The sequence below is a fragment of the Rattus norvegicus genome, chromosome 8 (genome assembly GCF_021556685.1).
Source record: "Rattus norvegicus strain SHRSP/BbbUtx chromosome 8, alternate assembly SHRSP_T2T, whole genome shotgun sequence".
NCBI classification, from domain to species: domain Eukaryota; kingdom Metazoa; phylum Chordata; class Mammalia; order Rodentia; family Muridae; genus Rattus; species Rattus norvegicus.
The window spans coordinates 58,448,158-58,457,784 of record NC_141541.1 but is presented as its reverse complement, the minus strand read 5'-3'; the positions used below and the strand labels follow the sequence as shown (position 1 = coordinate 58,457,784).

The 9,627-nt window shown below is 47.0% G+C and overlaps 1 long non-coding RNA gene across 1 annotated transcript; it reads left to right on the top strand.

Moving 5' to 3' along the window:
* Nucleotides 1–967: 967 nt before the first annotated feature.
* LOC148004123 (uncharacterized) lies at nt 968–9,186 on the top strand. Its single transcript, XR_015627259.1, has 5 exons — nt 968–1,111; nt 3,527–3,771; nt 4,573–5,381; nt 5,905–5,973; nt 7,490–9,186. It is a non-coding gene; the product is annotated as an uncharacterized LOC148004123 (long non-coding RNA).
* The last annotated feature ends 441 nt before the right edge of the window (nt 9,187–9,627 follow it).

Genomic DNA, 9,627 nt, shown 5'->3' with positions numbered 1-9,627 from the left:
CTAGGCAGGAACCTGGGGGCAGGAACCTGGAGGCAGGAACCTGGAGGCAGGAACTGAAGCGAGACTATAGGAGAGTGCTTGCTTACTGGCTTGCCTGCCTACTTAGCAACCTTTCTTATATTGCCTAGGCCTATGTGGCACTTGCTATTATCCACATGGCCTGGGCTCAGTTCTGCATTTGAAAGCTTTCTGGAAGTTTCAAGCTGCTTCTGAGAGTTCATACTGCCTGTCATCCCACTAGAATGTGTATGATGAGAATTTTTTTTTCTGTTGTTGCTTGTTGGCTTGTTTTTACTTTGGACCTATTTTGTTTTAAATAATTTTTTAGTGAACACATAAAATATTGAACTTCATGACATTTTCATCTATCTATCTATCTATCTATCTATCTATCTATCTATCTATCTATCTATCTATGATGTCACTGTACTTGGCTTGTGCTGGCTCTCCCACTCTCTTACTCTGTCCTCCTTCCTGCTTCCCACAGTTCCCTTTCCTCCTCACCATGGTTCTCTTTCTACCTCCATATGATATATGACATGATATACTACTTACAATATTATAGATATGATATACAATATATCCAGTTCACATATCAAGTACGTATACATGTATGCTCGATCTAGGTTCCACTCTGAAACATGTCATACTTATCTTTTTGACTTTGGCTTGTTTCGTTTCACATGATAGTGTCCAGTTCTCCTCATGTTTCTTCAGATGATATCATTTGTGTGTCTCCCCCCTCCCCATGGCTGTGTGAAACTCCATCACATACCCACAATGCACTTTTTAAGATCTGTTTGTCTGTTGGAGAGTAGTATAAACTGTCGATCAGCCCGACTGGAATGATCTTTTTAAGGGGCACAGATGAACTCCCAAGATGGCAGTTGCTTGGCTCAGAGGGCAGTAACTCATGACAGTAACCTCATTTTGATTAGGCAACGAGATCAATATTCTTATTTTACAGATCAGGCAACAGAGGCAAGTGCAGTCCAGTGACTTGCCTGAAGGCAACTCGCTTCTCTGCTGCTCCTGTCCTTGTGACGCTTGCACTAAGGGCTGCTGTGAAAACTACTGGAACACCAATTCATGATTTCCACATCCACAGAGGGTGAGCAGTCTCTAGTGAGAGAGCAAAGTCATGGGTTCTAATGCAGGAACCAGTCTAGACTTCCCAGCAGAGTGGCACTGGCTTCTGGGCAGCCTCCTGTGAGCGCATCTCCTAACAGATGATGCTGTGCACCCATCCCCTGTGTGAGCATCTGGAAGCACATGCGTCAGAGAGCTGGAATGGCGCCATGAAAAATATTTACATTGGTGTGGAGTTGTTTGCTCTACTAACAGCACAGAGGCAAACATGACATTTCCTGAGTAATTACAGAATCCAGGAGTTGTTTACAGGGAGGGGGATGTTCATTGACATGGGAAGCACAGCCTATGGACGAGGGGTTCTGGAATCCTGGGAGCACAGCTATCTAACCCACCCAGTGCTCCTTCTGGGCAGCAAGCAGAGGCTTAGCAGAGAGCCAGCCATTAACCTCAAGCCTGGGAGGTATCCCCAGGTCAGAGTGTCTGAGTCACACTGCTCATGGAGTTGATGTGATAAAATACTCTGACCAAAAGCAACTTGAGGAAGAAAGGGTTTGCTTTACTTTATGATTCCTGAGGGAGAGCATTCATGGCCTGAAGAGCAAGACATCGGGGCAGGGACAGGAAACTGACCAATCACGTGATCACATTTCATCTGCACACAGAAGGAAAGGAAGAAAGGAGGGAGGGAGGGAGGAGAGCCAGTGTCAGTCCATCATCAAGGGTGGTCAGCCTGCACCTGACTGCTGGCTGCTGGCTACTGGTGGACCGGTTTGTACTCCTTAGAGCTTCCTCTCAGCGTTGAGTGGTAGAATCCTATCCATCGGAGTGCTGCCCTTCCCCCAGGTTGTCTGGGTCCCTTGGGCCATGCTGATGTCTTGACTCTCCCCTCTGCCAGGATTCATTGCATCCCCTCTGGATTCATCACATCCACCAGGATGCAGTCAGGGATATAGAAACCACGCTGGGTATGTCAAACAGGGAGTCTAACCCTAGTGATGGTATGAGTAGGTGTAGAAACCTGGATGATAAAGTAACGTTTTAAAGTGACCCAGAGCTTATTTCCCATAGGAAGTGGTTACAGTAGCTGGGGCTGAGAAGCAAAAGGAGAAAGAGGCATTATAAGGAGCTGGGGGCACCGAGTAGGGGTTACAGGGAGCACTGGCTATGCAGGGGTTCTGAGTAATGGGTCACAAGGAACTCTGTGCAGAGAGGTTCTGTTTTTGTTAGACTTGGGCAGATGCAGACAACATCCCTGCCTTAGGATGTGAACAGGGGAGTGAATGGACACAGCTGGACAACACTGGCTTCCTGCTGTTCTCTAGTCTCTTACCTTCCCCCAGAATTTTATTGAGAGATCATCTGACGGAGTTATCTGGCAGAAGGATGCTGGCATTACAGTATCCAGAGGGTACACTTGGGGCTGGGAGACAGGGACTGATAACATCAGCAGGCCAAAAGATACTTATTACCATTTAAATGGCAGGGAGTATGTGGTGCTGGAGATCGAGCAAAGCAGGGATGCCTACCGTCTGGGAGCCAGCATCTCAGTGCAGGCGACTGTCAGCAGAAACACCACCATAAACCACACTCTAGCTCAAATGGCAGGAAAACCCATACAGAAGGAGGCAACAGGAAGGGGAGCAGAGGGTGGAAGGAGCACTCTAGACAGAGACAGGTAACGTGCAGTGACTGCCACACCAAGGAAGAGTGAAGATGCCCACACAGAGAACATGGGAACCATAGGAGTCGGGGCCAGGAGTAGTACATGGTTGCCAACCACGGTTTGGGCTCTAGGAGAGTAAATGGGGTTCCTTTGTAGAAGGTACTTTCCCTGCCACCATGACTGAGAAACCTAGCATGACACGTTTAGGAAGATGGGCTCCCAGCTCTGTGGAAGGAAGGTATGGCAGCAGAAACAGCTTGGGCTATGGTGGGGATGAGATTTCGTGTGGCTTGCTCATATCCTGGCTAAGCAGAAGGCAGAGTACTGGGGTTGGCACTGGAAGTAAGCATTGCCTTTAAGGCTACTTGTTCCAGCTATCAGTAATGTCTGGAAGGTTCCATAACCTTCTAAAATGGTGCTACCAGCTGGGGAGCAAATGTTCACACATGAACCTAGAGGTAAATGCTTCACATTCTATTCATAAATAATACCCTTGGGGCAAACAGATTGCCTAAAACTTTACGCAGACTTCTATCATTCCTCTGGCTTCTCTGGATTGTAGACCTGGACTATATGCACTGGCTTTCTCTTCCTCCACTTTAGCTCCCCTTAGAGGTAAAGACAAAGTGGCTGGAGGGCAGACCAGACCCTCGACTGCTAGGGTTTTATTGCTGTGAAGAGACACCATGACCATGACAACTCTTATAAAGGAAAGTATGTAATTGGAGCTGGCTTACAGCTCAGAGGCTTAGTCCATTTTTATCATGGCAGGAAGGAGACATGGTGCTGGAGAGGAGCTGAGAGTTCTACATCCAGATCAGCAGGCAGCAGAAAGAGAGAGACACTGGGCCTGGCTTGAGTACTTGAAACCTCAACGCTCACCTCCCAGGGACTTGCTTCCTCCAACAAGGCCGCATCTCCTAATAGTGCTCCTCTCTTCGAGTCTATGGAGGCCATTTTCATTCAAACCACCATACTACGTATGGAAGGTTATTGTGTGGATTTGGGCTTCTCTGGTAAGTGAGATGAAAAGCCACACCCATCTCTTGCTCTACTCAGGATTCACTTTCTCCCCTCTGTTCCAAATCACGGATAGATATTGACCCTCAGCTCAATAACCAGAGCTTGCTTCTCCAATCTTAGTACAGATGTATTCTCTGTTCATCTTTAGGCTCTCTGAAGTTGGGATCCATGTGCCCTGTGCCTCTTTTATGTGTCTGGAATCTGTCTCATGCTATCCGGGAAAGGCTTCGTAGATACCTGATGAGTGAATAAGCCATTCAGTAGATTCTCACATCTCAGATTCATCCCTAACTTGAAGGTAGACTTACTCAGCTGCCTCAAAGTCAGTGCCAACTGGATGTACAAAATCAGCCAAACAGGATAGTTGGAGTAAGTTTTCTTTTTTTAAAAAAAAGCAAAGAAGTTGCTTGGTTCACTTTTGAACTGGAGGCAGAGTCTTAGTTTGGGGCCAAGGTATTACTATACCAATGTGTCCACCCCATTGCTTTCTGGTAATGATGGCGTTTACCCCACCTCCTTTTATTAGTGATGAAAGGTTTGTTGGAGATAATTGTATTTTTAGCAGCACGGTTAATGAACTAGCTAAGCATCAATAGATGGAATCATAAAACCATTAAACACCAAGAGCAATAATGGGAAACGGTGTCTGGTGGTAATGAAATTAAGTGTCTTTATGAGGTCACTATCCCGTTTCTCCTCATCTCTCTTTGCCCTCCTGAGTACATGGTGGCTGCTGCTCCTAATTGCCGTTTCACTAAAATGCACAACGCTATCTGTTTTGTCTTTTAATTCAGTGTATTTCCCAGGCCTTCAGGATCATTAAACCCTCCACCGAGACAGAGACAGCGTCCTGGAAGGGGCCTCCATGAGGACTTCTGGAAGCAGGGCTGTGGTATGATACAGCAGAAAGGGCAGAGATGGTGCTGCCGTACCTGTGAGTTCTGCTGCTTCAGGCAGAGCCCCACGGCCTTTGTTGCAGCTGCAGCAGCCAGGGCAAGGTCGCTCAGAGACTAGGAGACCATGGATACATTTGGACAGAAGTCATAGCTGTTGAGAAACGTGCCGCTGTGCACGCTCTCCTTTGAGCTTGTGGGAGTCCTAGACGATGCGTTTTATCTTCATTTCTCAGTTGAAGAGCTTGAGCCTCATGAGATGCTGAACCTGAGGGGGTGACCTACGTTCCATTCCTGCACCTCCAGAGCTGCTGGTCTCTTCCCTTCTCTTCATGCCTCACAGCGCCCAGCCAAATGATTTGCCAGTGAATTAAGCCTTGCCCAATCAAGTTCACAGTTCCTTTATCGAACGCAATAATTCGAGACACACATATTAAGTATCTCCCATTGTTGGAGCTATTATGAGTGAAGCAGGTTCTTTCCCTGTCCCCATATCATTTAGGTGTAGCCGAGCAAACAAGACGTAGTGCGTTGGGACATGACAGAGACAGCATCGAGCTGGGGAAGCGGGCGCCGGGGGGCCCTGAACTAAAACTGCAGGGCAGCAAAGCCTTCCTGAAGGAAATAAAGTTTAAGCAGAGGTCCGAAGTGTGGAAGGGCAGCAGACGGAGGAGGGAAGAGTACAGAGGCCAAGGGGATTGTGTGCGAAGGTAAGGCCATTAGGAAAGGGGCAGCAGCTGAAGGGCTGAATTTGACTGAGGATGTAGCATCCGTGGCCCCGGCACTGAACCGAATGAAGCCCAGTTGTGGGGCTCAGAGGGAAGAAGAATCAGGAATGTCTCTCTGCCTTGGTGGCTTTAGGGTTGATGGCACTGTTTCCTGAATCCGGGAAGGACTGCGTAAGGGACTGGGATGAGATGAGATGATAAACGGCTGCTGCTTTTAAAAATGAGCTTCCAAGGTAGTCAAATGCCAGGCCTCAAAGATCTCGGAGAGAAGAAGTGAATTAAAGCTCCCAGAGGATGTAGCTCAGTGGTAGAGGGCTTGAGCAGCAAGCGTGGAGTCCTAGGTCTGGTCTCAGGTAGCAGTAAAAAGAAAGTCCCGATTCTTTTCTTGAAGCCATCAAGAGACGGTGACTGGGATTGTACCTGCCTGTGGGAGCCTCCTGAGATGACAGGAGTGTGTCCCACGTGGTATGTGACTTCTGTGTTGTCTTCACATCCTCTTCCCCAGGGAAATGTAGGGAGTGATAAGGAGGAACTCTTCGAGAAGCCCCATGTACCCTCCAGGGAGATGGAATAGGTAAGTGAAGGAGCTTTCTAAGTTTTAGGGTTTCCTCCCTTTCCCCTGTCTTCCTCCCTTGCTGTGGTCTCAACATGCACCCTAAATTCATGCACTGGAAACATTCTTAAACCAACTTTTGGGCCTAGGACCTCATTGGAGAGAGATGTCTAGGTCATGAAGGCTTTGCCGTAAAGAATGGACTCACATTCCTGTAAAAAGGGGCGTAGGAGAGCATGCTCTCTCATGCTCTACTACCTTCTGCCATAGACACAGCCTACGATGACACTATCACAGAAAAGGACAATGGTTTGATCGGACACTGCATCTGGCTGCACCTTGACCCTAATTAGCTTCCCCAGCTTTAGAGCTCAGAGGTAATTCAGTGTTCTGGGTAATCACTTGTTACAGCAGCAGAGAAAGGACTAAGCCATTCTCATTTCTCACCTCCTCCTGTCAGTGACTACCTGACATGGCAGTGCTCTTCTGAGGGATGGAGATGCACAGGCGACTAAAATACAGTTCCTGCTCCCTGGGAGTGTGTAGGCAAGACACCTGAAACATAGTTATTTGATTTTAAGGTATGCTCTCAACATAATAACACCCTTTTTTTAGAAGAAAAAAAAATCACATACACACTCAATGTACACATTATTTTCAAAACATTCTGATTTTAGAAATGTTCAAATATGAAAAAAAATGTTTCAAAATGGAGCAATAGGGACAGAGTGGTCATTATCACAACAGGGTGGTGACTTACCCTTATAAAAACACAAAAAAATGCACGAAATGTGTTTGGAAGGGGTAGTAGTGTAACAGTATGATCATTGTCACCACAGGGATTGGAACAAGGCACCACTGGAACCCACTAGGGAAGCTCTTACTACAGACAGGGGCACAGTCATGACTTCCTGTGGGAGACAGTATTGGAGACTGCCTCCAAGGCTGATGGTGGTGGACAGGGGTGGGTAAGGAGACCAGGGAAGGGGTCTCCAGGCAGATGGAGGGGTGGCTTCTGCAGAGGAAGGAGACAAAGGAGAGTGATGCATTGTGGGAGCAGCTACTTGTCACCATGATTACTGTTATCAGCAGTTGGGCAGAGAGGGGGCTTTCTTCTGCAAGAGTTTGGAGGAAGCTCATCAGAAAGACCACAGGGCGGGAGATCTGAGCACCCCAGAGGGTGGAATGGGGCATCTCTGCTAAACTCCCCCATCTCCGAAAAGTTTTTGTGTTTTCTATTTCCCCAAGTCATAAACCAATTGCCTAATGCAAAAACGATGTGTTCTCAAATAGGAAGAAAATGCAACAGACTTCAATCAATAGACTCTGAAAATTTTCCATTAAGTCTGCGCGCTTATTTCCTTAAACCTGTTCTCCGGGGGAAGCGTGCCCTTTAGAAGTGATTGATTGAGTTGCCCCGTTGCTGTGCACACACCTTACACTTTCTCCCTCTCTTCCTCTTGCTTGTGGTTAAGTAGAAGCTCTCAGCGAAATATCAGGCCGGCACCACGAAGACACTGCTATTCCTGTTTTTCAGATACATGCACACTGTGAAGCTGTTTATGAATTGCATTCTTGTGATTATCAACCTCAGGAGGATGCCATGAAATTCACCAGTCTGGATTCCCAGAACAGGAAGGAAGTTACCCTGGTGTTGGAAGAAATCCCACTGAGGCTGGGGGCGTGGCTCACTGGCAGAGGGCTTTCCTAGCATGTGAAAGGTCATTGGTCTGTATCAGGACACAGACACAGACACACACACACACACACACACACGCACGCACACACATGTACCCCACAACCCAATGCACATTTGAGGGTTATCCTTCATAGAAACTGCTGTTGAAAGCTCCTGAATGCTGCAGCATTAGGACTTCCCTCTGGAATGCATCCCTGTTCCTGGGGCAATGGATGTTCTTGTGAAAATTAGAAGCCATTTTTTTTCCTGCATTTACTACAAATAGCTCAACTCATCATTATCCCAGAGGGGGAAAATGTCTGGTGCTATGTCTTCTGAGACTAGAAGGGCCCAGAGCTGCTGGGCCCCAGAGAACCAGAGTGGGTGTAGGATGTGATGGAAAACAGCACTGCCTGGGTGCTGCCTGGCCTCTTTGCTCATCCTGCCGATAGAGCCTCAGATTTGCTTCATGACCTCTGAAAGATGGCTCACTCCCTCATCTGAAAGGTTGGTTTCAGCTCTGCCACAGGAGTCCAAATGGGAATAAAAACACTCAAGGCTGAAGGTTTACACTGTGCGTTAGGCTTTCTGCTAAGGAATTTTGCTATGTGTCTCGTTAAATCTTCCCAGCAGCTCTGTGTGGTTCATGGTCTTGTTGTCCCATTTAATAGATGAGGCCTGGGCCAGAGAGCTGTACTCTAGGTAGCTAGCAAGTGAAGCACTAGAATGATCCATAGCCCGCAAGAGCAACGGTAGAACGTGTTTTTGTTTCTGCAGCTCACACTGCTTATGCACTGTCTTCGCTTACAATGTGTGATTGCATGAATGAGAAATGTCCCTTATGGGCTCATGTATTTAAATGCTTGTCCCCAGTTGCTGGCCCTCTTTGGAGGATGTTATGGAACTTCTAGGTCAGGAGCCTTGCTGGAAGAAGAATGTCACTGGGGATGGGCTTTGAGACTTTACAGCCTTGTTCCCACCTTTAGTTGGTCTCTCTATTTCCCGTGTATAGTTGAGATGCCATCTTTTGGCTTCCTCCTTCTGCCCCCATGCCTTTCTGACATTGTGGGAAGCCCTTTGAATCATGAACCAAAGTAAACTCTCCTGTAAGTTGCCTTTAGTCTGTGCCCTTTATTACAGCAACAGAAAAGTAACGAATCCATGCTGCTATGTCAGGAGACTATAGCCTTGTGTTTCATCAACAAACATTCATTTTTTTCCCCACAGTTGTGAAGGCCGGTAGGTCCAGGATTAAGTGGTAAACAGAATATGATGACTCTGTCTTCTCGCTGTATCCTCAAATCTCTCTCTCTCTCTCTCTCTCTCTCTCTCTCTCTCTCTCTCTCTCTCTCTCTCTCCTCTCTCTCTCTCTCCTGCAAGATGGCTCAGTGAGTAAAGGTGCTTGCTGCCAAGACTGAAGAGCTGAATTCAATCCCTGGGATTCATATGGTTGGGGAGAACCGATTCTCATACACTGGCCTCTACTTGTTCCATGGCATGTGCACCCCTCTTAAATGAATGAATGAATGAATTAATAAATAAAGAAATACACACAACAGCTTAATTCTGTCTCTTCTTCCCCCTCTTCTTCTCTCCCTCCAAATGTTTGTATATGAGGGGAGCACCCTAGATTTTTTTCTCTTTAGAAGGACAGCAATCACATCATGGGAACTTTACTTACTTCAAATACTCTCATTACATCTATACCTAATGACTTTTCAAAGTTGTCACCTCTTACTACCTCTACAGGGAGTAGGGGAAAAGAACTTCAATATAAGAACTTTGGGGGAAGGACAAACAATTCAATATGTAGCATGCACCATGCAATATTTCCTTCTTCAATGATTTGGAGAGAAGGTGGGGGTTGCTTTAGGCCTCCGTTAGAACCAGAGTAGAAGCCAAGTAGCTCCTTCTACTTCAGCTCTCTGGGAGATGGAGCGCCAAGTGGAAGCTGCCATCTGTGGACTGGCATGGAGCTGATGAATGGGGATTCTAGG